Below are 27,142 nucleotides of genomic sequence, written 5' to 3' on the forward strand. Positions count from 1 at the left end.
ATTTTTGATTTGTAACTCCACTATTTACTTCCTACATGATATAAAATACACAAACTGTAATGACAAATCAGTGGTTTTGGACTCAATGTAAAGTATGTAATTTTTCACAGGAGCTATATGAAGATGGGGGAATTGAGGAATATAGGAACATAGTTTATGTGTGCCATTGAAGTTAAGTTGGTATCAAAGAAAAACAAGATTGTTATGGATTTAAGAGGTTAATTTTAAGCCCCACTGTAAACACAAAGAAATTATCAGAGAATATGACCTTAGAGATGAAAAGTAAAGTATGGGTTATGAGAAGTGGGGGAAGGGGCAATGCAGAGTAAAGAAATGAGTGTAGGGTTGCTGTTTGAGGTGAAGGGAAATTTCTAGTAATGGATGGTGACAAAGAGCATTACAACATTCTAAATGTGATTAATCCCACTAATGGAAGACTAGGGAGGGGGTGGAATGGGAAGATTTAGGCTGTATATATGTTTCCACAATTAAAAAAAGACAGTCTAAATAGATGACAATTGAATGCCAAAGATGATCCTGGATGGGATTGGAGGATGGAGGACAGGAGGCTCAAAGAGACACAGTTGAGACATAAGAAAAAAATAGGAAATATAGAGTGTAAGCTTTGTATCAATGTTGAATTTCTTGAACTTCTTAGTTGTGCTTAATGGGATTGCATAAAAGAATGTTCTTATTCATGGGAATTGTATATGTGAATTATAGTGTTTGTTCAAGGATGTGTGCAGCTAGCTCTCATATGTTCTGAAGACAGAGCAATAGATGATGGATGATAGGGAGGGAGGGAGGGACGGAGGGAAAGAGAAATGGCAGTATAACAGCATGTTAAAGTTGGTGGATAGGGGTATCAGGGGAGGGGGTCAGGGTATGCTGGTGTTCTGTGTATGGGGTTTGTATTGTTTTTGCAACTGTTCCTATAACTTTGAATTTATTTCAAAACAAAATTTAAAAAATTACAATCAGAGTAGTGGTTGGGTTTGTAGTCAGAAACCTCAATTCAGATTATGGCTCCTCACTTTATCACTGGAAACTTCTCAGGATTTTGTCTCATGTAAGTTATAATAAGGATAATGATACAAAACTAAATATTTGCTGTATACTCTAAATAGGATGGTAAGGGTCAAATGGAATGCAGCACCTGAATGTATGTTATAAACTGGGATCCCCATGTAAAGGCATTGGGATTGTATCTTTTCCTAACATGTCCCCCCTTGCCATCATGACCTTCCCTTATGTGTGCCCTAATGCCCTAAACTTGATTGTCTGTTCCCAAGAACTCTTTATTTGAGTACTCCAGGGTAATCAATATCTCCTTAAGAAAGTCACTCACAGGAATAAAGAAGAGAATGCTTCAGCATTAGGATTTAGACAATAGAACCTCTGGGCCATGGACTTGAATCTATGCCAATGTAAGAAGTTGTAATAATCACCCTTTTGAAAACAGGAGTCATCCCATGAGGTCTTGTCTGGTTAGAGGCAGAGACTCCCTCCCTGGAGGCCCCATATCCTGGAGGAAATGTGGAGATCAGTGGAGAGGCTATGGTGGAGATCAAGGAGGAAGATCTAGGTACCAAACTCCCTCAGCAGCCTGAGTGTCACCAGAAACTGAAGCAGGTATGAGGGGATCCACAACAGAGGCTCTCCAGATCCAGGGAAAGGGATGCTGAACACCCCCACAGAGGATCTCTGGAGCACTCAAAATGTGGGTGATCTGAAGAAGGACAAATTTCTGATTTTGAAGTAGGTCCTCTTGTCCCCCATGATTCCTGACATGAACAATGAGCTTCTCAGTTCCAGACACACTGGTGACAGGAAGCCCAGCTCCTATAATCAACACTGTCCTAGGAAAAGCAGAGATCACTAGGGAGCTGCCAGGAATGAAAGACACATTCAAGATGGGTTGTGGATGCTATACACAGAGAGATGGATGTGATGGACCAGGAGTGGATAGTGGGACTGGGTGTGCAGTGATAAGATGCATGGAGGCTCAAGGGTTCACTTCTTTGTCCAGTTTTAGTACTGTAGATTCTGTGGATACAAGGATATTGGTGAATGGAGTAGTTTAAAAGTCTGCAGTGTTGAGGATCCCAGGGGATCTCCTTTACTCATTGGAAAATCAGAGCTATGAACTTCAATAAGTGAGAAGGCACATGAATGGGGAAACACCTGGGTTAGCAAATGTCCCCTTAAGTGATTTTAGGTTCCAGAACTAATGATGAGAGTTTTTCTGTTGGACAATTTTTCCCCAGCTCAAGATTCCTAGATCTCTGTCTGCCAAGAAGAAAAACATCCATTCTTTCACTGGATCACAGTGCCTTAAGGGCTGGTGCTGGAAGAGGAAGAGATTTGACATTTGCTCTTTGGAAAAATTCCCCTCAGCATGCTCAAGGGCAGATAAGGGAGGCTCTCCAGGGTAAGTTCTAGGAAGCCATTTTATTTGGCACAATGACAAAACAAAAATGAATAGAGAAAGTCCATGCCCTTTACACACCCTTCCCAGCATATGCCTGCAGTTCCTAGGTCCCAATCTAACCCTCATTACACTAGGCCAGGGTCAGGCCACCTGACCACCCCTGCTCATGTGTCCATCAAACCACTCAGGAAATTCTGTTTCCAAGACAAATGTTGTCAAGTTCCCCCATGTTCTGCCATGAGACAGCCAGAAATATTTGGAGAGGGTAATCAAGGGCAAGTAAAATGTGAGGGGTGGGGCTGTCATTAAGGGACTCCAGAGATTTTTGTAGGTGCCTGTCTGTTTAACCTTGACAGAAAGTGATACAAACTGGACTGGTCCCTCTACTTCAAGTTCCTAACAACAAATATAAAGACCCTGATCACCAAGTGTGAGTCAGGTGTAATTTGGGTCTATGAAATCCATGACACATTCTTATTCTCAAGTCCCTCCCTCAAATTGTACTCAAAGGGAGCAGGAATCCACAGCATGTGAGCAATTAATAAAGCAGCTGTCCTAGGTTCATTAATGATAATAGATGAAAATATACTTCCTTGCTACTTTCCTTTCCCTATCTAAAAAGAAATTACTTCATAGAATGCTCCATTGGAAAACCAACATCACCCAGTTTCAATTCCATGACTGAAATGTAATGATGGAACATCATGAACATCATCATCTCAACTGTAAAAGGATGGATTCTGTGTTTACCATGAGGATATGTCAAATTTATGTTCCTCTGAAGATAGAGATTCCACAATTTGAGGTCCATACAGAAAAATTCAGAGAATTCAAACCTCTTCTAACACAAAGTGAAGTCATCCAACTGCCCTGGCCCTGTTAGATGAAAGAAAACATCTACCTGGAGTGAAAGTGAAAATATTTCTGGGCTGGTAGGAGCTTAGAGACTCTGAGCTGTAGCAGTTAGAGTAACTTCCAGGCTAGCTCACCAAGAGAATCTTTCAGTGCAGTTTTGGCCAAGGTAACCACTCTGAACAGTTTTCTAGCTTAGGCCATTGTTTCTGAATACCCCAAAAGATCTCATTTCATTCATTCAGTACCCTTCAAATAAAGTTATACAAGAATTTCCAGGTGTCCAAAGAAATGACACAGGGTCTAGGCAAGTCTATCTATGCCCCCACACAACATACTCCCATTACAGTTAAAAACAATTTTCATGTGGCCTTTCTCTATTTTAGAGGGAATTAATCTGACTGCTCCTATCCTTTCTCCATAGCCAGAGTAGTTCTGTTCAGAAGTCAAATCTACCTCTACGGAGACTCCTTTCTCAACTGCAGGCCTCAGGTTCCTAAGCTACCCCAAACCCTCCAGTAGAGAGGTCCTTGGTAATCTCCAGTGCACTCTCATTCCACTAGTCCAGCTCAAGTCTTGTCTCAACAGGATAGATCAATTCTGAAGTTTCTTGGAGTTTAAGATTGGCACTTGAAGGAATAGAGTAAATTCCCTAGTAACACATTATCCCACATTCTGACCTTCTGAAATCATCCCCACAAGCATTGGTACTGACCACTGCTGTCTGGCAGGCTCCAGGTTTGCAAAGATTCATTCCAGGACTCAGAGTGACCTTCTTCCAGCAGATTCTCAGGAATCCAAGCAAAGCATAGGAAAGTTTGAATTTAAACAGGGCTAGAATTATGACTCAAGATATTCTACAGTGAAGTAAGGGCAGGGGGCAGGTTGGACTGAGGTTGGGGAGAGAACACATTTCATGAAGAACTCTGACTGGTGGAAAAAGTATAGGTGCTTCCTGCCAAGTATAATTGGAGAACACATTTGGCATGCATCTCTTTAGGAGGGTTTGTAGATTCTCAGTTCCAGAGCAAAAGACATGTTATTATCTTTATGCTTGGATTTTTTATCAGTAAACTTCCTTTTGTGAGCCCCAACCCCCCCTGCTCTGAAAACGTAGGGGTAGGCTTTTCAAGTACTTCAATGATATCATTTGTGAAAAAAATCAGAACACACAATCTGGTAAATGCCTGTGTACTTATGGTGATAAGTACAACCATATATGAAATTAGAATTGTTTTAGGAGATTGAATCTCTTAAACTGATGTAAGGATATCATCCTTATTTCCCATAAATAATGCCCCTTACTCTAAGCTCTGCAGTGTTCACCAAGGCCTTCCTTACTAACCATCTTTCTTCATGGGAAAGCTCCACTACATCAAAGAACTCCCCGCTTTTATGCTTATAGGAAAAATCATATATTTTTTTCTCATATTATGTTGTTATAGTTTAATACTTAAATTTTACCTTTAAATGATTTTAATTTTCTTTTTTAAACAGGACAACTTTGCATGCTTTGAAAGTCAAATTTGCAAAATGGAAATTGCAGTGACAAGTCTTCCACTTGCCTCTTTCCCCTGGCAACTCTGTTCACATCACCAGAGGATACAAAGTTAATTGCTTCCTTTTAATTGTTTCAGAAAGATTCCATGCAACTAAAAGTAAATATAATGTAAGTTCATTTTAAATAAACATTTTCACTTTTATTTCTTATTATGAAAGCAATATGTGTTTCTACATTTTCAATTATTAATTTTGTTGTGATTGCTATCTGTACTGGTAGCTTGTGTACTTATTTTGTTAGGATAGATTAATAAATGGAGTAGGTCTACCATTCCTTTAAATTTTAAAGTATAATTAAGAACATGATTGGCAATGTTAAGAAATAAAAATACATCATTCACAGTTAATTCTGGGATTCAATAAACCACAAATAATATTTTAATAGAATTATGTCCCAAATATTACATGAGATCTGTATATATTGAGAAAATATTTTTGATTTTTAAAAGGCCACAGAGACAAAAAAAATAAATGCAGTCAAGGCATACATAAGAAACCCTTCCAATCTCAAGGTACTGCCTTAGGCTAGACATATTATAAAAGTACTGCACCAGGTCTGGTTAAGACCAGGGCAAACCAGGCCAAAGGGTAAAGGTTGAAACTGACTGTGTTTTAAAACTTCAACTTCCATATGAGACCAAGGGAAGAGATATCTATTTGGTACAGGATCTAAATTTTCTAAAGGGTACAACTCTACAGTCAATTTGTTCAAACACCACAATTGCATGGAACTTTGAATAGGCAGTGAGATACGGTAGATTAGTATAGCCTGGAGTGAAATAGTGACACATCCCAGAGTAATTTGGGCAGATAATACAAAATATATTTACAGCCTCCCCCTCCCCAGCCCTGAGGATCTGGGGGAAAGTGTGGATGTGTTGGACATCCTCACCTGGACTGGTGTTGATGTTGTCACAAACACTGGGATTGGCAGTTTGATGTGCTGAGCCCTTGATCAAGGGACATGCCCTTATGAAGCTCGTTACTGCAAAGGAGAGGCTAAACTTGCATATAATTCTGCCTAAAAGTCTCCCCCTGAGTACCTCTTTGTTGCTCAGATGTGGCTCTCTCTCTCTCTCTCTCTCTAACTGAGCCATCTCGACAGGTGAACTTGCTGTCTTCCCCTGACTCCCAGGGTTGTAAATCTCCCTGGCAATGCAGAATATGACTCCTGGGGATGAATGTGGACCCAGCATCATGGGACTGAGAGTATCTTCTTGACAAAAAAGGGGGGATGCAAAATGAGACAAAATAGTTTCAGTGGCTGAGATATTTCAAATGGAGTTGAGAGGTCACTCTGGTGGACATTCTTATGCACTATATAGATAACATGTTTTAGGTTTTACTGTATTAGAATAGCTAGAAGTAAATACCTGAAACTACCAAACTCCAACCCAGCAGTCTGGAATCCTGAAGAAAATTATATAATAATATAGATTACAAAGAGTGATAGGAAGACCTTGTGGATCACACCCCCTTTATCTAGTGTGTGGATGAGTAGAAAAATTGGGATAAAAACTAAAGGACAAATGGGGTGGAATGGGGGATGATTTGGGTGTTCTTTTTCACTTTTATTTTTTTATTCTTGTTCTCATTCTTTCTGATGTAAGGAAAATGTTCAGAGATAGATTGTGGTGATGAACGCACAACTATGTTATCATACTGTGGACAGTGGATTGTATACCATGGATGATTGTATGGTGTGTGAATGTATTTCAATAAAACTGAATTTAATTTAAAAAATGAAAAAAAGTACTGCACCAAAGATTCTAAGTGCACAGAACTGCCTTACATGTTTGTAATTATAAAAATCATGTTTTTTTTCAACAGGCTCTTTTACGGATAGATGGATAGTTGTGGAGGTTTCAGGAGGGGAGATATTGCCTCTCCCCAGGAGGCCTCACAGCACCTTCCTGAGGCTCGTTTTCCTGCCTTTCCAACAGACAACACCCCAGGATCTTTTCTCTGCAGGGCCTGGTCCTGTATGCCTGGGCACTCCCCCCTAGGGGTGGAGCTCTTGGGCACCTGGCCTCTTGCCTTCAAAACCCTCCAGGTGTCAATTTTCCCCACAGGTGTTATCATGCACAGAGAATGGAGGGCAGATTCCTAAATGTGAATTTCAATGCTGGTGGAGGGAGGTGACGTCCTCCCACCATGGTCCTTCTCCTCCTACCCACTTTTATGTATCAGTTATATAAAAAATAAAGGTAATGGCTACTCAGAATCATGACATTGTATTGATGTCACTGAGCTCACTATTGTATGTTCTCTCAGGTTATTTGCATCTGCTATGTCCCTATCAGGGGCTGACCACCAAGGGTGTCCTTCTGCCCCTATGTTGCCACCTTGCACTGTTGGGGGGAACATTTATACTGTGGGAATTATGTACAAACCCAGAGCAGGCCAAAATTATTGGTTATTGGATTGTCTAGATTTAAAGTGCATTAGCAGTGTATGTTTGAGTTACTTCTCCAGGGTAGTAGGTAGAAAGCCAGGAACTGTGTGGACCAGACACCACAGAGCAATTTGACTTTGGGCATACTTCATACAACACTCATGAACACGTGGAACTGCTGAGTTCAGTGAAATCTGTAAGTTTTCATGGCCAGGAGACCCATGCCCCTCCCTGCCAGGCTGTCCCATGGGAGGAGGGGCCATCAGTCCTGGGAATGAGGAGGGAGAACTGCAGTTGCAGCTCTTATTGGAAACACATTCTACTGATCCAAACTCCAATCATAGATAGATTGAGACCAGACACCAGAGAATCAGGGAGCAGCCAGGCCTGTGGAAAGGAAATAGGGATAGCAAACACAGGAAGAAAAACCAAAAAATAAAAGCAGAGGCTTTTTGGAGTTCTGGTGAACATAGAAAGCAGGAGGGCAGAGCTCAGGCAGAGTCATTCTCATATGCAAATCCAGAAGAAAAACCAGTTTCTCTGCCCCCTGGACCATTCCTTAATGGCTCTAATTGTCTTGTCTCTTAGCATTTCAATAACCCATTAGATCTGCAAGAGTGCCTTTCTCTTTTTTTTCTCTTTTTCTCTTTTACTAAAACAATTACTCTAAGAACCCCAATACAGAAAGACTCAAAGACTTGCAATTTGGGCAAGGCAACACAAGAACAGAACTAAGAGAGCTCTGAGACACAAGGCAATAAGTTCAGTGGCTGAGAAAATTCACTAAACACAACTTCCCAAGAAAAGGGGAGTGTCCTCTCACAGCCATCATCCCAGTGGACAAGGAACAGAGCCCAGAGCTGCCCCAGACAACCCAGTGCGATGAGAAGTGCTTCCAATAACACATGTACACACCACAAAACTGGGCATGGACATTAGCCTTCCCTGCACCCTCAACTGGTTGTCCCAGAGTTGAGAAGGTGGAGCAGTGTGAATTAACATGCCTCATTCAGCCATTCTTTCAGCAGACTGGGAGCCTCCCTACACAGCCCAGCAGCCCAGAAACACCCTGGAGGGACAGCACTCACCTGTGACATAGCACAGTCATCTCTCAACAGAGGACCTGGGGGTGCATTGCCTGGAAGAGGGACCCACTCACAAGTCACAGGGGCCATATGCCAATACCAAGGACTTGTGAGTCAGCAGCAGAGACAAACTGGCAGGAATGAACTGAAGGATTAGACTATTGCAGCAGCTTTAAATCTCCAGGAACACCAGAGAGATTTGATTGCTAGAGCCACCCCTCTCCCTGACCATCCAGGCACATGCTCCAAATACAGGGCAGGCAACACCAACTACACGTGCAAGCTTGGTGCACCAATTGGACCCCACAAGTCTCACACCCCATTCAACACAAAGACAAAGTGGGGGAGAACTGGCTTGAGGGGAATAGGTGGCTCACGGACACCACCTTCTGGTTAAAGTGTATTCCACAAAGCTGTAGATCTGACAAAGTAGATAAGGATTTTAATTGGTCTACAAATCCTAAAAGAACCCTATCAAGTTACACAAATGCCAAGAGGCCAAAAACAACAGAAAATTTTAAAGCATAAGAAAAAACCAGATGATATGGATAACCCAAGCCCATGAACCCAAATCAAAAGGTCAGTGGAGACACAGTACTTGGAGCAACTAAACAAAGAACTAAAGAACAATGAGACCATGGCACAGGACATAAAGGATGTCAAGAAGACTCTAGAAGAACATAAAGAAGAATTTTCCAGAGTAAATAAAAAATAGACAAGCTTATGGAAATTAAAGAAACTGTTGACCAAATTAAAAAGATTCTGGATCCTCATACTGCAGTCTTAGTGGAAGTTGAACAACAACAAATCCGTGACCTGGAAGATGACCAAATGGAAAATTCAAGAATAAAAAAAAAAAAAAAAAAAAGAATGGGGAAAAATTTGAAAAAATTGAAATGGACCTCAAGGATATGATACATAATATAGAACATCCAAATATAAGACTCACTGGTGTTCCAGAAGGGGAAGAGAAGGGTAAAAGTCTAGGAAGATTGTGTCAGTTTGAATGTATTATGTCCCCACAAATGCCATTATCTTTGATGTAATCTTGTGTGGACAGACATTATCAGTGTTGATTAGATAGTAATTCTTTGAGTGTTTCTTTGCAAATTGCCCCACCCAGCTGTGGGTGATGCCTCTGGATAATTTTCATGGAGATGTTGCTCTGCCCATTCAGGGTGGGTCTAAGTTGAGTCACTGGAGCCATATAAAAGAGCTGATGAGCAGAGAGAACTCAGTGCAACTGAGAGCAACACTTTGAAGAGGAGCTTCAGCCAAGAGGGACACTTCGAAGAACTCACTGGAACTGAGAGAGGAGCTTCAGCTTACAGAGACATTTTGGAGATGACCTTTGAAAGTAGGCTTTTGCTCTGGAGAAGTCAAGAGAGGAAAAACACCCCAAGAGCAACAAAGAGTGACATTTTTGAGGAGCAGAAGCCTAGAGAGGAACATCCTGGGAGATAGCCATTTTGAAACCAGCACTTGGAGTAGACACTGGCCACCTAACAAAGGTTTTCAAGACACCATTGGCCACCTTCCAGTGAAGGTACCCATTTGTTGATGACTTACCTTGGACACTTTATGGCCTTAAGATTGTAACTGTGTAACCAAATAAAGCCCCTTTATAAAAGCTGATCCATTTCTGGTGTTTTGCATTCCAGCAGCATTAGCAAACCAGAACAAAGAGTATTCAAAGAAATTGTTGGGGGAAACTTCCCAAATATTCTAAGCAGCATAAATACACAAATCACAAATGCCCAGCAAACTCCAAATAAATCCAAATAAACCCACTCTGAGATGTATTCTGATCACACTATCAAATATGGAAGAGAAGGAGCAAGTTCTGAAAGCAGCAAGAGAAAAGCAATTCACCACATACAAATGAAAGAGCATAAGATTAAGTAGTGACTACTCAGCAGCCACCATGGAGGCAAGAAGGCAGTGACATGACATATTTAAAATTCTGAGCAAGAAAAACTGCCAACCAAGATTTCCTTATCCAGCAAAGCTCTCCTTCAAATTTGAGGGAGACCTTAAATTTTTCAGTGACAAACAAATGCTGAGAGAATTTGCTAACAAGAGAACTGCCCTACTGGAGATACTAAAGGAGCCCTACTGACAGAGAAACAAAGAAAGGACAGAGAGACATGGAGAAAGGTTCAGTACTAAAAAGATTCAGTAAGGGTTTGTTAAAGGATATTAATAGAGAGAGCAAAAAATATATATTACAAACATAAACCAAAGGATAAGATGGCTGATTCAACAAATGTCTTCATGGTTATAATATTGAATGTAAATGGATGAAACCCCCCAATTAAAAGATATAGATTTGCAGAATGACCAAAAAAATGAACCATCAATATTTTGCATACAAGAGACTCATCTTAGACACAGGGGCACAAAGAAATTGAAAGTGAAAGGATGGAAAAATATATTTCATGCAAGCTCCAGCCAAAAGAAAACAGGAGTAGCAAAATTGGTCTTAGATAAAATAGACTTTAAATGCAAGGATGTTATGAGAGAAAAAGAAGGCCACTACATACTAATAAAAGGGGCAATTCAACAAGAAGAAATAACAATCATAAATGTTTATGCACCCAATCAAGGTGCCACAAAATACATGAGAGAAACACTGGCAAAACTAAAGGAAGCAATTGATGTTTCCACAATAATTGTGGGAGATTTCAACACATCACTCTCTCCTATAGATAGATCAGCCAGACAGAATACCAATAAGGAAACTGAAAACTTAAACAATCAGATAAATTAATCAGATTTAATAGACATATATAGAACACTACATCCCAAATAACCAAGATACACATTCTTCTCTAGTGCTCATGGAACTTTCTCCAGAATACATCATATGTTGGGACATAAAACAAGTCTCAATAAATTAAAAAAATAATTGAAATTCACAGCACATTCTCTGATCACAATGGAATGCAATTAGAAGTCAAAAAACATCAGAGACTTAGAAAATTCACAAATACCTGGAGGTTAAACAACACACTCCGAAACAATCAGTGGGTTAAAGGAAAAATAGCAAGAGAAATTGTGAAATATATAGAGATGAATGAAAATGAGAACACAGCATACAAAAACATATGGCATGCAGGAAAAGTGGTATTGAGGGGGAAATTTATAGCACTAAACACATATATTAAAAAGGAAGAAAGAGCCAAAATCAAAGAACTAATGGATCAACTGAAGAAGCTAGAAAATGAGCAGCAAACCAATCCTAAACCAAGTAGAAGAAAAGAAATAACAAGGATTAAAGAAGAAATAAATACATAGAGAACAAAATAAAAAACAATAGAGAGGATAAATAACACCAAAAGTTGGTTCTTTGAAAAGATCAACAAGATTGACAAGCCCCTAGCTAGACTGAGAAAATCAGAAAGAGAAGACCCATATAAACAAAATAATGAATGAGAAGGATCCCAAAGAAATTTAAAAAATTATATTAGGGTACTATGAACAACTGTATGCCAAGAAACTGGATAATATAGAGGAAATGGACAATTTCCTAGAAACATATAAACTACCTAGACTGACCAGAGAAGAAACAAAAGACCTCAGTCAACCAATCACAAGCACAGAGATCCAATCTGTCATCAAAAAGCTTCCCACAAATAAATGCCCAGGGCCAGATGGCTTCACAGGGGAATTCTACCAAACTTTCTAAAAACAACTGACACCAATCTTACTTAAACTCTTTCAAAACATTGAAGAAACTGCAACACTATCTAACTCATTTTATGAAGCTAACATCAATCTAATACCAAAACCAGGCAAAGATGCTACAAAAAAGGGAAACTACAGGCCAATCTCGCTAATGAATATACATGAAGAAATTCTTAACAAAATACTTGCAAATCAAATCCAAAGACACATTAAAAAAACCATACACCATGACCAAGTGGGGTTCATTCTTGGCATGCAAGGGTGGTTCAACATATGAAACTCAATCAATATATTGCAACACATTAACAAATCAAAAGAGAAAAATCAAATGATCATCTCAATGGATACTGAAAAAGAATTTGACAAAATCCAACATCCCTTTTTGATAAAAACACTTCAAAAGGTAGGAATTGAAGGAAACTTCCTCAATATGATAAAGAGCATCTATGAAAAACCCACAGCCAGCATAGTACTTAATGGAGAGAGATTGAAAGCCTTCCTTCTAAGATCAGGAACAAGACAAGGATGCCCACTATCACCACTATTGTTCAACATTGTGCTGGAAGTGCTAGCCAATGCAATCTGGCAAGACAAAGAAATAAAGGCATAGAAATTGGAAAGGAAGAAGTAAAACTGTCATTGCAGATGGTATGATCTTATATCTGGAAAACCCTGAGAAATCAATGATACAGCTACTAAAGCTAATAAACAAATTTAGCAAAGCAGCAGGATACAAGATTAATGCACATAAGTCAGTAATGTTTCTATATGCTAGAAATGAACAAACTGAAGACACACTCAAGAAAAAGATGCCATTTTCAATAGCAACTAAAAAAATCAAGTACCTAGGAATAAACTTAACTAAAGTTGTAAAAAGACCTATACAGAGAAAACTATGTAACTCTACTAAAGGAAATAGAAGGGGACCTTAAAAGATGGAAAAATATTCCATGTTCATGGATAGGAAGGCTACATGTCATTAAGATGTCAATTCTACCCAAACTCATCTACAGATTCAATGCAATCACAATCAAAATTCCAATAACCTACTTTGCAGACTTGGAAAAGCTAGTAATCAAATTTATTTGGAATGGGAAGATGCCTCGAATTGCTAAAGACACTCTAAAAAAGAAAAAAGAAGTGGGAGGACTTACACTCCCTGACTTTGAAGCTTATGATAAAGCCACAGTTGTCAAAACAGCATGGTACTGTCACAAAAATAAACATATTGATCAATGGAATCAAATGGAGAATTAAGAGATGTATCCCCAGATCTATGGCCGACTGATCTTTGTTAAGGCCCCTAAGATCACTGAACTGGGACATAACAGTCTTTTCCACAAATGGGGCTGTTAGAGTTGAATATCCATAACCAAAAGAATGGAAGAGGACCCCCACCTCACACCCTACACAAAAATTAACTCAAAATGGATCACAGAGCTCAATATAAAAGTACCTTAAAACTCCTAGAAGATCATGTAGGGAAACATCTTCAAGACCTTGTATTAGGCAGCCACTTCCTAGACATTACACCCAAAGCACAAGCAACAAAAGAAAAAATAGATAAATGGGAACTCTTCAAGCTTAGAAGTTTCTGGACCTCAAAGGAATTTCTCAAAAAGGTAAAGAAGCAGCCAACTCAATGGGAAAAAAATTTTGGAAACCATGTATCTGACAAATGCCTCATATCTTGCAGATATAAAGAAATCCTACAACTCAATGATGATAGTACAGAGAGCCCAATTATAAAATGGGCAAAAGATATGAAAAGACAGTTCTTTGAAGAGGAAATACAAATGGCCAAGAAACACATGAAAAAGTGTTCAGCTTCACTAGCTATTAGAGAGATGCAAATTAAGACCACAATGAGATACCATCTCACACCAATTAGAATGGCTGCCATTAAACAAACAGGAAACTACAAATGCTGGAGATGATGTGGTGGGACTGTATAATGGTTCAGCCACTCTGGAAGTCAGTCTGGCACTTCCTTAGAAAACTAGATATAGGCTTACCCTTCAATTCTGGGATTGCACTTCTCAGTATATACCCGGAAGATCTGAAAACAGTGACTGGAACAGATATCTGTATGCCAATATTCATAGTAGCATTATTCACAATTGCCAAGAGATGGAAACCACCCTAATGTCCTTCAACAGATGAGTGGATAAATAAAATGTGGGATATACACACGATGGAATACTACACAGCAGTAAGAAGGAACAATGTCATGAAACATATGACCACATGGATGAACCTTCAAGATATGCTGAGTGAAATAAGCCAGGCACAAAAAGAGAAAATTATATGCTACCACTAATGTGAATGTTGAAAAATGTAAAATGAGTGGTTTATAAAATAGAATGTAGGGGAACTAGTGATAGACAGCAATTAAGGAAGGGGGAATGATAATCCAATAAGAACAGATAAGCTATAATTTCTAAATTTAATATTCTGGGAATGCCCAGGAATGACTATGGTCTGTTAATTTCTGATGGGTATAGCAGGAACAAGTTCATGGAAATGTTGCTACATTAGGTTACTTTCTCAGGATAGAGTAGGAACATATTGGAAGTAAAGTAGTTATCTTAGGTTAGTTCCCTTTTTCTTACTCCCTTGTTATGGTCTGTTTGAAATGTTCTTTTATTGTGTGTTTTTTAATTTGTTTTTTAATTTTAATTTTTTTTATTTTTATACAGTTGATTTAAAAAAGAGTCAATTTAAAATAAAAGGAAAAAATAATATGCAGAGCCCCCTTGAGGAGCTAGTGGAGAATGCAGGGGTATTAGGCTGCCCCACCTCAATGGTTGTTAATGTGCTCACAGATATAGGGGACTGGTGGTTTGATGGGTTGAGCCCTCTACCACAGGACTTGCCCTTGGGAAGACTGTTACTGCAAAGGAGAGGCTAGGCCTCCCTATAATTTTGCCTAAGAACCTCCTCCCAAATGCCTGTTTGTTGCTCAGATGTGGCCCTCTCTCTCTAGCTAAGCCAACTTGGCAGGTGAAATCACTGCCCTCCCCTCTATGTGGAATCAGACACCAAGGGGAGTGAATATCCCTAGACATATGGAATATGACTCCCAGGGAGGAATGTAGGCCCAGCATTGTGAGATGGAGAACATCTACTTGACCAAAAGAGGGAAGTGAAAGGAAATGAAATGAGCTTCAGTGGCAGAGATTCCAAAAAGAGCCAAGAGGTCACTCTGGTGGACACTCTTATGCACCATGTAGACAACCCTTTTTATGTTCTAATGAATTGAGGTAGCTGGCAGTAGATACCTGAAACTATCAAACTACAGCCAAGAACCCATGAATCTTGAAGACAATTGTATAAAAATGTAGTTTATGAGGGGTGACAATGTGATTTGGAAAGCCATATGGACCACATTCCCCTTTGTCTAGTTTATGGATGGATGAGTAGAAAAATGGGGAAGGAAACAAACAAAGACACCCAGTGTTCTTTTTTACTTTAATTGCCCCTTTTCACTTTAATTATTATTCTTGTTATTTGTGTGTGTGTGGTAATGAAAGTGTCAGGGATTGATTTTGGAGATAAATGCACACCTATGTAATGATACTGTGAACAACTGAATGTATGATTTGTTTTGTATGACTGCATGGTATGTGCATATATCTCAATAAAATGAATTAAAAAAATAAAGTGCATTAGGAAATGTAATAATATAGAATGAATATAACTGTCAAATCTATATATGTTATATTCTGATAATACAAATAACATGATTAAGTACTTCAGTATTTAAAACCATTATTGTATTGAGGAAAGAGGTAGCTAACCTAATTAAATCTTGAGTGAAATTCTAAGGTATAGAAATCAACAAAAGCATTATGTAAGAATCAATTGGCTGTATGCAATTACAATACCCTGTTTATATAATTGTAACTATTTGTAAACCACATCCTACACACCTATTAATATTTATTATACATTTGTGTATAAGTATAATCTCCACTTTCACGTTAGAGAAAGTAGATATTCAGGTTAAATTTTGCTGCAAACCACTCTGTGTAATTGGGGATCTCACATGGTTTTATCTTTGTATTCCTAAGGAGTAGAGGTTCTGCAGGAAGGGATGTTTGCAGTGTGAGGTACTTGTGTGTTAATCCTTGGGATGTTAGGGGATAGTACATGTATTTGAGCAAGATTTTTGTTTGATCTTGTGGGTGGATCATTAGTGGCTGGTAGTGTTCCTTGAAATGGGATGTTGCATATGGGTTATTTGTGAGACTCTTGGGTATAATAAAAGTTCAGGGTATGTTAGTGTGTGTCATGGATAGGCAGATGTTCATTTCATATTTGCTCAGTCCTGACACTGGAGGGCTTAAGATGGTTGTGGATGTCAGCAATAGCCATGCACATCAGAACTTCACAGGAGCATTATTCACAGGGCAGTCAGCAATCTTAAGCAGGACAGGAGGTTAGATAGATCATGTCAATAACCAGACAAGAACATGTGTGTCATTGTCTTCTCTCTGACACAAATTGTGGACAAGTATACAGTCCACTACAGGTTCTGTTTGGAAACCCTGCATATCCATTATATTCCCATGCCCACCATCTGCTCCCTGGGTATATTGGGTAACATATAGTTCAGCTGTGTCACCATTCCTCAATGAAGCCATGTACATGGAAACTAGAGGCTTCAGGGATACACAGGAACTCTAGGTTTCAGTGAGGTAACATTTAGTGAATTGGGAGGCTTGGTGTCTGAGTTAGTGCTATAGAATGATGGGGGCTGAGAACTAGTGACATGGGGAAATCCAGCTAAGAGGAGGTATGGACTGTTTCTTATCTAAGGCTTAGAATATTCTTAGAACTGGGAAGATCTTCACAGCTTCATGTTTTTCTGGTAGGGTTACTGAACCTTCTTTCTTGTTCCTATTCCATATGGAGCTGAATCCCATTGGAAGGTGCCAAGTGATAATAGTCAACCATCTGTCCTCACTTCTACGTCCTGCCCCCATGAGACTCATCAAAGGATTTCTGGGCTTGACTTATTTCTATGAGTCTTCTTATGGTCTTTTCTCCCTTTGGATGAATCATCCTGACAAGAGACACAGGAATCCCATTCTTGAATGCACCAATAAAAGTTTCCCTATAGGAAATGGATTCCTTGTGGACCCCACTGCCCCCTTCATATCCTAACTGCAACTTAATGGTGGTGTTCTGTACTAATTATACTGTGTTTATTGGCTGAATGGTGTTATGTTTGCTTTTATAATTTAAAACATAATATATTTTATGTAAACTTACATAGAAGTGTTCACAGTGGAGAGGAACTGATGTGGAGGTTACTCAAAGACAGAAGGGAATGATGGGGTGCAAAGTAGGGCCTCAAAGCCAGAAATTCAAAGGATGATAAACAAGTTTGAGACAAAGAGCACACAGGTCAAGGGCTCAGTTTTTATCCCCAAGGATCCTGGATCCTGGCCAATTTACACAATTGGGTTTTCCCACTATGGGACTATCAGATGTTCACCCTCACTAACAAGTTTGATAGATGTGATGGTCCAGTATGAGGTATTGACTTCCATAATCAACAGCCACTGTTTGTCTCAAAAGATGACTGTAAGAGTAAGTTTTGGAACTACAATCTAAGGCACTGTCTCTTCACAGCAATTCTGAGGACAAAAGTATCCATGTTTGGGATAAGTCTAATCAGACTGGGTTTCAGAAATTTCATAGGGACTATGAACATTTCTGTGTACTGGCTGTCCATGTCAATCTCAATTTCTTTGCCACAGGCCATGATGATGGCATGATTGTGTTTAAACTGGAAAAATGAAGGCTAGCCTATGCTGTTCCTGACAATCTGCTGTATTATGTCAAGGACCAGTTCTTACATCAGCTAGATTTCAACAGCATCAAAGATGTAGCTGTCATGTTGTGGCAAAGTGCTTCCAAGCTTCCAATGTTCAATATGTCATACAATGTAGCAGAGAATGCAGTTCTACTGTGTACAAGAGCCAGAAATTTAGAGAATAGTACCTATGACCTGTATACCATCCACATGGATGCTGACTCCCAGAATCCTGAAGCCCTGAAGGGAAATGATCTTCAGGCCTGACAGACATTTTGGTTGCTCAAAATCAGTTTGTGGGCCTTTATCCCTTCTGATTAAGCATCTAAAGAATGAGATTACCAAGAAAGTACAGATGCCCAAATATGATGAGATCATCCATGCTGGCACAGGGAACCTTCTGCTTCAAGATGCAAACTCCATCACACTCTTTGACATACAGCAGAAGTGGACTCTGGCATCTCTGAAGGTGAAATATGTTATCTGGTCAGCAGATATATAACATCTAGCACTTCTGGTCATGCACGCCATTGTGATCTATAACCACCAACTGGAGGCTCTATTAACATTCATGAGAATATTTGGGTCAAGAGGGGGGCCTGGGATAAAAGTGAGGTATTTATCTATACCACAAGCAACGACTTCAAATATGCTATAACCATTGGGAAAAATGGGAATATCCAAACTCTGGATTTAACAATCTATGCTACAAGGGTGATGAGTATCTGTGTATATGGCCTAGATAGGGAGTGTAATCCTTGAGTACTCACCGTTGATCCCACTGAGTTAAAGTTTAAGCTGGCCCTGATCAACACGAAATATGATGAGGTACTGTACATGGTGAGGAATGTCAAACTAGTAGACCAGTCCATCACTGCTTATCTCCAGAATAAAAGCTACCATGAAGTGGCATTGCACTTTGTCAAGGAGGGGAAAACTTGATTTAGTCTGACACTGGAGTGTGGAAAAATTGAGATTGCTCTGGAAGCAGCAAAAACAAACAAACAAACAAACAAACAAAACAAACAAACAAAAAAAAAACTTTGACAAACTTTCTTTCCTGTACCTTATTACTAGTAAACTAGAGAAACTGTGCAAGATGATTAAGATTGCTGATATTCAAGAGGATATGAGTGGCCATTATCAGAATGCCCCATACCTGGGTGATATGTCAGAGCAAATGTTGAGCCTAAAGAATTGTGGGCAGAAGTCACTGGCCTATCTTACAGTTGCCTTCCATGCTTAGATGAATAGGCTGAGAGCTGGAAGGAGACTTTTGGCCCAAAGAAGGAGAACATCCCATAAATTGACCCTAATGCCAACCCTCTCCAGCTCCCTGCACATATCATGCCATTGAATACCAAGTGGCCCTTATTGACTGTACCCAAAGGATTCATGGAGGGCTCCATAGCCAGAGGGAAAGGGAGGAGCACTGATTGCTGATATTGACACTGACACTGTTGGTACAGAGGGTTCAGGAGAGGATGCAGAAATGCAGCTGGATGAAGATAGGTTTGTGGATATTAAAGAAGTTTTGGGGGATGATTGTCTTTGCAAAGGACAGGAAGAAGGATGTGGATGAGATGTAGAAGAAGACCTGGGGCTCCCTTCCAAGATGGATGTGACCCTAGGGAAGCTAGTGGGGCTTAGAATGGGTTCTCCCCCCCCCCCCACAAGGAAACTAGCCCAACTCAGATCTGGTGCAATAACTCTCAGCTTCCAGTTGATCACATCCTGGCAGGCTCTTTTGAAACAGCCATGTGGCTCCTTTGTGACCAGGTGGAGGTTAGCCAGCTTGGCCCTTACAAGCACCTGTTCCTAAACATATGCCCAGGGCTTACCACTTAGCAAGCTCTGTCCTTCATTCCCTCAATCTATGGCTACAATAATTGCAACTGGAAGGATGTAGGATTGAAGAATGATGTGCCAGCTGTGGGCCTGAAGTTTAATGACCTCATTCAGTTGTTGCAGAACAGTTCAGAACTGTTCACAAATTTGAGGAGACCATGGAAAAAATTTGTTACATCTTTCTCAATGTGCCTTTTCTTATTGTGGACAACAAACAGGAGACTACAGAGGCCTAGCAGCTCACAACCACTTGCTGTGAGAATGTTGTGGGTTACTCCATGGAGACTGAAAAGAAGAAATTGCCGAAAGAAACTCTTTAACAACAGAAGTGCATCTGTGAGATGGCAGACTGTTTCACACACTCAAACCTGAAGCTTGTCCACACGATTCTGGTGGTGTGCACAGCCCTCAACCTCTTCTTCAAGCTCAAGAATGTCAAGACAGCTGTGACCTTGCCTTGGCACCTACTGGAGCTTGGACCCAAGCCTGAGGTGGCTCTCCACAGATCCAAAAAGTCCTGTCTGCCTGGGACAATCACCCCACAGATCCCTACCAGCTCAATTATGACATGTACAACCCCTTTGATATCTGTGCTACATCTTACAGGCCATCTACCTAGGAAAGCCAGTGGAGAAATGACCATTCAGTGGAGCCTGATAGTCCCCTGAGTTCCAGGGTCAAATTCCAGGGCCATTACAGTGACCAAGACTGGGAAAGATGTGATTGTTCTAAGGATCAGTCCTCTGCATTTTTGGTAAGGCTCCCTTTTTGTGCATAGGGCCAATCACCATATTTTCTTCCAGAGAATTAGTCTCTGTATCCCCCTTGTAACTCCCTGCCTCCTCTCAACTACCCTTCAGATTTCTGATATTTGGCTCTCCCTGCACTTAATCCTAGTCTTCTTTTTCTCTTCTACTGTGGCTAACCAAAATGTCTAAATATCTTTGCCTATGAGGAACTCTCAACTTCTAAATGTGACAACAATTGTGGTCATAGTTGTCCTTGCCTTCTTAGATCTATAAAGGAACAAATGGAAACTCAGTACTGAACAGTCATTTAGTAAATGCACTCATTCAATATTTCTCCCTCACCTTCCCACCAATTTTGTATCCATTATTCTAGAAAGGAAACAGATGTAATGAGATACCATTTTTCACTCAGACTTACCAAAGCCATTCCCCATTTTCCTTAGGCATTGGAACTCTCAGGCAAGAAGTGTATGTGTCCAGAAATTTAAAGTCTGGGGAAACCATTTACCTTACCAAAAATGTGTACCTCTTTAGATTGACTTGTCTTCTGCAACCATTGTTCTCCTGTTTTTCTTCTCATATTGAATAAAGTAAATTTCTCAAGAAAAAAGTACACAAAAGCATACACAGTAGATTTCTAGAGTATGTTTTGTGTCTTTCTCCATTACATTTTCTTTTAAAATGAAAGTATACGGACTTTGAGATTTAGGAGAGAGGAACAAGTGAGTTCTTTATCTTCATATAGCGTTGAAAATCTCCCATTCAGGTTGTAGCCATGAAAATTACTGGAAGGGCTGAGGTGAACTGAACTTTTTGTCCTAGTGTGAATATTTTGTTGAGAGAATGACATATGATGGTGAGAGAGCCAACCCTGAGAGTGCAATCCTCCTGATATGGAGAAATGTGGAGCAAGATAAGCTATGCACTGGAGGAAGGAGGATTGAGTTGGTAGAGACCCAAGCCTAACCAAGTCAGGAGACAGCAGAGGAAGTGTTTAGGTCGAGTTACATGTCTTCATCTCACTCCCCAGCAATAATCTCTAGTTTTCTTTTAAGAATGAAAATCCACCCTTCTTTCCAAATTTAAATTAAGCAGAAAGAAGGTAGGCCCCACACATGCAGAAGCCAATCCTCTTCAGAGTCTAGTTTAAAGGAATCCTGGGAGTCTTACCAGGTCTTCCCTTGGGCCTCAGAATTGACACTGCAAGTATTAGTGGGCATGAAGCTGTTTCTGACTCAAAATTCTAGAAGCACAAGGGGCAATGAGAATCTGAAAAAGAATCTAGAAAAATCAAACCAATCACTCCACCAAAATTTGCTGAGTGCCCTTATGTTAACAAATAGGCCAACCAGAAGAGTAGGAGATATATATCACAGCATATGTATCTGACAAAGAGCTTGTATTCACAATATATAAAGCACTTTCACAACACAGTAACAAGAAAAGCCAACTGAAATAGGTAAAACACTTGAACAGACAGCTTATAAAAATATAAGGTATATGAATGGGAAATTTGCAAGTGAAAATATGAATGACATAACTAATTACCATGGGGATAGACAATTGAAACCTAATTGAGAAACCAGTGCACATCGGACAATGGTGAACATCAAAAAAAAAGACTGACCATGTGGAGCAACTGGAGTATCTCTATATAGCCAATGTTGTGTGAAATGGTCCAGCTACTTTGGAAAGCAGTTTGGCTTTCTCTTATTCATTAAATTACATTTTCCTACATGCTTAGCCACCCCACTTCTATATATTTAAGAGAAATGATAGTGAAGAGTGAAAGCTGTTTTCCCAGTTTCCATAATCTGGTAAACAGATAAGCAAATTTTGATGTCCACTCTAACCCAGAAAAAGTATTTACAAAAGCATCTGTCTGAGGTATTTAGAACTCATGCACTGGAAATGGACACATTCACCTTTGTATGTTCCCAGTGTCCACACAAATAAGGCCATGAAGAAGTGTTTGCTGAATGAAGGAGTAGATGGAGTGAGAACATGTTTTTAAGTTGCCCCCAAGTTAACAGTGCAGTATATACTATTGGATAACAATCTTCTATCAAGGTTTATGTTTTGTTGAGTTGAGAAGACATATCTACCTATGGCATATTCCAAAATGACAGAGTTCCTCAACATGTCTGCATCCCTACACTTTCCCATATGATTCACTCATGCCTTCTCTCCCACTCTGCCTCTGGGACCTGATTTTGGGTCTTTCATTCTGCCATTCACAGGTGGATGTGCCCAGGCTATGCTGCTGGATGAAGAAAGACATGGAACAGATTGAGCCTCTCTAGTCAACCCTGACAGGTGAGTGACTCAACTAGAGAAGTGTTCAGCAAAGCCAAGACTAAAACCCTGACCCTAAGACCCCTGACAAAAATCAGCACTGTGATTGTAATTAACTGAATTTTTCAGTAATTTGTTTATTTGCACTATTGTAGCAATGGATATCTGGAAAATTACATGTACCTCAGTACCCAGATTTTACATACAACATGAAGAGTAAATCTCAGTAGTAGAAATAGTTTTACATGAGAAAATTGTCTGTCTCATTGGACATTTTTATATCCTCTTATATGTTGGATCAACAACTGTTTTGTTTTGTTTTTATGTTAGAGAATTTGTGAGTTTACAACACAATTACGAATAAAATACAGGAATTCCATACTACCACCCCACCAACACTTATTTGTATGGAATATTTGTTATTATAAATGATAGCACTTTTTAAAAAATAAATTGTATTTTTAAAGAAGACAATAATTACCTTTCTTACAATTGATGAATTAATCTTAAAATAATTCTACCTATCTTCCATTATTTACATGATATGTGTTTTTCCCATATACCACTCTATTATTACTACCTTGTATTGGTATCAGTATTTACATTGGTATCATTCATGGAAGAGTACTTGTACTATTAAATATAGTCCATTATCTATAATAGGGTTAACTGTTTCATACATTCCCATGTTTTATCTTTTTAATGTTTATTCTAGTTATATATACATCCTAATGTTTCCTCGTTTAACCTCATTCACTTATACAGTTCATTGTTAACAATAATTTACTACCATCACCACCATCCATTTCCATATCTTTTCCATCAGCCTAAATAGAAATTCTGTACAACCTCAGCAACAACTCTGAATTCTCTAACTCCAATCTATCTCCTGGTAACATATGTTCCACACTCTAACTCTATAAGCATGAATATTATAATTAATTCATAAATGTGATATCAAAGAATAATTGCCCTTTTGTTTCTGGCTTATTTGATCAACAGGATGTGTTCAAGGTTCATTCATCTTGTAGCATATACCATCACTTCACTAATTTTATTACAACTGAATAATATTACATTGTATGGCTATATCCTACTTGGTTTATCTATTAATCTTTTTATGAACTTTTGGGTTGCTTCAAACATTTCACTATTATGATTCATGTTGCAATGAACATTGGTGTACAATACCTGTCTGATTATTTGCTTCCCATTCTTTTGGCTGTGAACCTAAGTGTGGAATTGCCAGGTGGTGTAGTAATTCTATGTTGTACTTTCCGAGGAACTGTCAGATTATTTCCAGAGTAGCTGTACCATTTCACATTTCCACTAACAATGTACAAGTGTTCCTATTTCTCTGCATCCTTGACAACCTTTGTTACTTTGAGTTTTAAAAATAGTAGCTATTTTAGTGAATATAAAGTGGTATCTCATTGTTTAAATTTGCATTTATTTAATGCTTAATATTGAGCATCTTTTCATATAAATATTTGCTATTCAAATATATTTTGGGGGAAAATGTCTATTAAATCTTTGCCACATATTTTAATTGGGCTGTTTGTCTTTTGTTGTTGAGCTGTAGGAGACCTTGATGTAGTCTGGATATTAAACTCTTATCAGATACACTTATTTCAAATATTTTCTCCATTCCATAGGTTTTACTTTCATTTTCTTGATAATTTCCTTTGATATGCAGAAGTTTTAATTTTGATGAAATCAATTTTATCTGATTTTTATCTTTGGTTGCTTCTCTTTTGCTGTAAAAGCTAAAAATCTGTTGCCTCCTTTGGGTCCAAGGATATTTCCCTAAGTTTTCTTGGAAGAGTTTTATAGTATTAGATATCGTGTTTATGTCTTTGATCCATTTTTAATTCTTTTTTTTGTGTTTGGCGAGAGGTAGGATGTCACATTCATTCTTTAGCATGTCAATTTCCAGTTGTCACAGCATCATTTGTTGAAGAGAATATTCTTTCCCTATCAAATGGACTTAGGACCCTCACCAAAAATCAAGTGACCATAGATATATAGATTTCTCTCTGGAATCTCAGTTGTAGTACTTTAGAATATATATGACTGTATTTATGCCAGTTCCAAGTTTTAATTATAGCAGGTTTGTAGCAATTTGGAATTGGGATATGTATGTCCTCCAAATTTGTTCTTCTTTTGCAAGATTGCTTTGGCTCTTCAAGGCCCCTTGCAATTCCATATTAATTTAAGGGTCAAGTTTTACATTACTGCAAAAAAAAACAAGGTTAGTGGAATTTTGATAAGGATTGCATTGAATTTGTAGATTGCTTAGGCTCGGTTGGCATCTTAACAATGTTAATTCTTCCAATCCATGAACACAGAATGTCTTTCCATTTACTTAGGTCTTCTTTAAGTTCTTTCAGAAGTGTTTTATAGCTTTCAGTGTTCAAGTCATTCACCTCCTTGGTTAAAATCCTAGGTATTTCATTGTTTTAGATATACTGTAAATGGAATTGATTTCCTGATTTCCTCCTCCGATGGTTAATTATTGGTGTACAGAAACCCAAAAGACTCCTGTATGTTTATCTTGTATACTGAAAATTTCATGAATTTTTAATTAGTTATAGGAAATTTCTTGTGGATTCTTCAGGATTTTCTATTTGTATGATCATGTCATCTGTGTATAGTGTTAATTTTATTTATTCGTTTCCAACTTGGATGACTTTTATTCCTTTTCTTCTCTAATTGCTATGGCTAGAACTTACCGTAAAACACTGAATGGCAGTATTGGAATTGGGTTTCCTTGTCTTGTTTCTGAAATAACGGAGAAAGCTTTCTATGTTTCATCATTGAGTATGGTGTTATTTCAAGGGTTTCATATCATGTGAGGTAGTTTCCTTCCATTCCTAGTTTTCTGAATATTTTTTCCAGATGGGGTGCTGTGTTTTTCTAATGCCATTTTTTCCAGCATTTGAAGTAATCATGTTTTTTCCCCTTCATTCTGTTACAGTGGTCTGTTACATTAATTGACTTTCTAGAAACCCTTTCATTCCTAGGATAAACCCAAATTTATGGTGGTATATAATCTTTTAATATGCTTATGGATTTGGCTTGCCAGTATTTTGCTCAGGACTTTTCCATGTTCATAAGTGATATTGAATACTATTCTGTCATATGGATATACCACAGTTTGTTTAGGCATTTATCAGTTGAAGAATATTAGGGTTTGTGGGGATACCACCTGTTGGTTATTATAAATAAATACATTTTCTCCAAATAATCATATAGTACAGATATTTGTTTCAATGGAAGTCCTTCTTTCTCTGAGAAAAATGTCCAGGAATCCAATTGCTTCACTGTATAGTTAATGTATTTTGTGTTTTAAGGATTGATATCCTATTTTAGAAAGTGTCCATACCAACTGACATTCCCTTCAGCCATATGTGAGAAATTTGGTTGCTTCACATCCATGACCTGTTGAATTACCACTATGTTTTTATTGTAGCTATTCTAATAGTTGTGTAGTGATATCTGATAATGGCAAGATGACTAGTATTGTTTAACATCTTTTCACATGCTTATACACCATCTGTAAATCTTCTTTAGCAACAATGTGTCCTCATGTCTTATGCCATTTTCTTAAATGGAATGCTGGCTTTTTAGATTTTGTGCTTTGAGAGTTTTTATATAGTCTACTATTCCCTTATCAGACATAGTCTTTGCAAACATTTCTCTCAATCTGCAACTTGTCATTTTATCTTTGTTTCACAGAGCAACACTACAATTCTGAAGAAGTCTAGTTATGTCTTTTTTTCTTTTATGAACTGTGTCTAAGAACATTTCACCAAGTTATAGGTACCAAATATTTTCTTCTATATTACCTTCTTATTTATAGTTTATACATTTCCATAAATACCATGACCACACTGAGTTATTTTTTGTACCAGTATGAGATTCAGGTCAAAATATTTTCTCTTTCTCTCTTTATATTTTTCTTGGTCAATGGCTATCCAATTGCTGTGACACCTTTTGTTGAAAAGGTTATTTTTCTTCCATTAAAATATCACTTTGCCTTTGTCAAAAATTAGTTGGTTATACTCATACAGGTTTATTTCTGGGTTTTCTATAATTTATATTCTGTTCCTTTCATCTATGTGTCTCCTTGTCAATAATACACCATCCTGGTTTCTGCAGCTATTTATTAAGTCTTGAAATGGGGTAGCATATTCCTTTGCAATTCTTTCTTTTGTCAAAATTATTTTAGTTCTTACAGTTCTTTTAACTACAATATGAATTTTAGAAAATATTCTGTTTATGGAGGCTCATGCTTCTATTTTCATAGTAACTGTGTTAAACCTGTAGATCACTTTGGGAAGAATTGTCAACTTTTCTATGTAAGTCACCCATCCATGACAACCAGATATATCTCCATTTATTTAGCTATTATTT

At 38.5% G+C, this 27,142-nt stretch overlaps 1 pseudogene; it reads left to right on the forward strand.

The window, feature by feature from the left end:
• The first annotated feature begins 1,557 nt into the window (after positions 1–1,557).
• On the forward strand, positions 1,558–20,440 carry LOC119511357 (annotated as a pseudogene).
• Positions 20,441–27,142: the final 6,702 nt, after the last annotated feature.

The sequence above is a fragment of the Choloepus didactylus genome, chromosome 16, assembly GCF_015220235.1.
Source record: "Choloepus didactylus isolate mChoDid1 chromosome 16, mChoDid1.pri, whole genome shotgun sequence".
Taxonomy (NCBI): domain Eukaryota; kingdom Metazoa; phylum Chordata; class Mammalia; order Pilosa; family Megalonychidae; genus Choloepus; species Choloepus didactylus.